Raw genomic sequence first — 2,872 nt, forward strand, 5'->3', positions numbered from 1 at the left:
CACCCCCACCGCAGCCCCAGGTTTGCCCCGCGCCCTCCGCAGGCGCCCCGGGCCAGGGGAGGGCCGGGCAGCCCCGGGGGAAGGGTCCCGGCGGCCGCAGCTGAGCGCCGTCCGACCAGCACAGCGATCGCCGGCCGGCCACCCTCTTGGACCACCGCGCCCCCTCCCCTCCGGCCCCTCACTGCGGGCGACTCCCCGCCCCTGGCTTTCCATCACTTCGCTCAGTGGTTTGTTTCACTATTTTAACGGAGGACAGGGAAAGGCAGCGATGCCTGGGAAGCGCGAGAGGGGCGCCTCGGAGGCCGGGAGGGGGTGCCATGGGGGGCGGGGGTGCCTGGCCCGGCGCCGCCCCTCTTGCTCTCAGAGGCAGACGGGAGGGTGAACCCCACCCGTGTGATTCCCTCTCCACGCGGTCCTCGCTCTGCATCCAGGTGGGACAAGCCGACGATGGGGCGGGAGATTAAGGAACTGGCGCTTCACCCCGCCCCCAACTTCGGGCTGTTTCTCTCCCAGGGCCGGTCCTTCTCGCTCTGGGGCTGCCGCCCCGGGAGCGTATTCTCCATCCAACAAATTCAACGCTGACTTGGCTTTTGTCACCTTCCCTTCCCCACACTCCACAGCTGATGCTGAAGCGGGGTGGGGGTGGGGGGGCTGCCTTGCCCCCAACGGGCCGCCACTGTGTCCCCACCCCACGATGGCACGGCTGATGCTGTGTCATCCACGTCGCCCTCCGAGGCATCAGGGAAGCCACATGCAATATCTCTTTCTCTCAGAGGGCTCCTGTTTCAACTCTGAAAAGCAGGGGCCCTCCTCCGAGCCGCGCTCCGTCTCCACGGCTCCAAACACCAGCTTCGCCCAGGCTGCGTTGGCCCAAGTTATCACCGAGCCCAGAGAAACCAGGCCTGGGCTTTGCTTCCTCCATAAGGCAGCTGACATGTTTCCAACTGTTAATACTTTTCCTACTGAGCTTCTGAAAGGGGCCTGTTGTTGTCAGCCTTTTGGAAACATCTTCAGGCAGATAAGGGTGATTGTGGTTGCAGAAAACAAACACCACCCGCTCCCCAAATTCTAAAGATGGGGGGCCTCTTGTCTAGTTGCAGAGAACGCTACTGCAGAATCATGCGTTTGAGGCTTGTTAAGCAAGATGATGTCACACATACAGAAAGCTGGCCACTATGTACTGGCTGTGACCTTTGACCCTCTTTCACGCCAACTCTTCTGAGTACCCTTGCACACCATACAAAGTTGTAAGCCCAATCACAGGCCTTTAATTTGAGGCCTTTAGTTGAACTCTGGTGTTCAGGGCTGCAGACAGAAGTGTCTACTTAGGGATGGACTAAATGGATGAGTCCTGGCCAACACAGAACTCTCTAGAACCAAGCAAAAGCAGCTGGACCATTACCTATGACTTGAGATAATCAGCCACCCAAGAGGGAACTGATTCAGCTGGCTGTTTCTCTGACGTCCAGAGTCATCAAAATTAAGTTTTCAGAACCTGTTATGTTTCCCAGGGTCTACTGTTTACTGAGGAAAACTCAACCCAGGGAAACGTTAGCAGTTGCATTTTTCTAAGCCTCCCCTCCACCCCAACCCCATGTTCCCATTCAGGGAGTTACCTTTCCTGGTGTCCCCATTGAGGAGTAGGTTTTGAGTAGGAACCATAACAAAGTTGGAATTTTGCTTGTAATTTAGCTTATTCTGTAAAATACATGCAAACCTGCAAAGCTACATGATTTTTCCTGACCTTGATAATGTCACCTAGGTAATACTGGCAACCTTTTAAGTTGAAAAAACAGTCTAAAAGTAACTTTTGAAAGTTGAATTCTAATGATACTGAGCTCTGTGTTCATCTTTTCTAGCTAATTCATAAACTTGGCAGTCAAACGAGCCGTCCAAAGGTCTGTTTGTCCATATTACATATAAATATCATTGACCCAACAGATATTTATTGAACATCTAATAGGTAAAAAAGAGTCATGCTGTTAAAACCATGATGAGTTGCCACTTCACACCCACTAGGACGGCTGTAATAAAAAAGACATAATAACAAGTGTCGTCAGGGAAGTGGAGAGATGGAACTCTCGCACACTGCTGGTGAAAATGTAAAATGCTACAGCCACTTTAAAAAACAGCTTGACAGTTCCTCAAAATGTTAAGCAGAGAGTTACCATCTGACCTAGCCACTCCACTCCTAGGTACATAACACAACACATGAAAACAGACATCCACACAAGAACTTGTACAAGAATGTTCACAGCAGCGTTATTCATAGCAGCTAAAAAGCAGAAACAACCCAAATAGCCATCAACTGATGAGTGGATAAACAAAATGTGGTACATCCATACATGGAATATTATTCAGCCATAAAAAAGGAAAGAAGTACATACTACAACACGGATCAGTTTGTTTTTTTTTTTTTAACACGGATCAGTTTTGAAAACACACTAAATGAAATAAGCCAGACCCAAAAGGACAAATATTGTTCTGATTCTGTTTATATGAAATGTCCAGAATAGGCAAATCTTCGGAGACAGGAAGTAGATTAATAGTTACCCAGGGCTGAGGGTTTGGAGGGAAATACGGATTGACTGCTAATTGTGTGACATTTCTTTTGGGGGTGATAGAAATGTTTTAAAATTGATTGTGGTAATGGTTGAACAACTCTGAATATACTAAAACCATTGAACTGTACGCTTTAAATGGGTGAATTGCATTCTTTGTAAGTTATACCTCAACAAAGCTGATATATATATATTCCATATATATATATATGGAATTGTGAAATTATATATATATATTCCATATATATATACATATATATATATATATATATATATATATATATATATATAGGTTCTGTGGATGAGAGGTG

The sequence above is a fragment of the Neophocaena asiaeorientalis genome, unplaced genomic scaffold (assembly GCF_003031525.2).
Source record: "Neophocaena asiaeorientalis asiaeorientalis breed wild unplaced genomic scaffold, Neophocaena_asiaeorientalis_V1.1 scaffold307, whole genome shotgun sequence".
Taxonomy (NCBI): domain Eukaryota; kingdom Metazoa; phylum Chordata; class Mammalia; order Artiodactyla; family Phocoenidae; genus Neophocaena; species Neophocaena asiaeorientalis.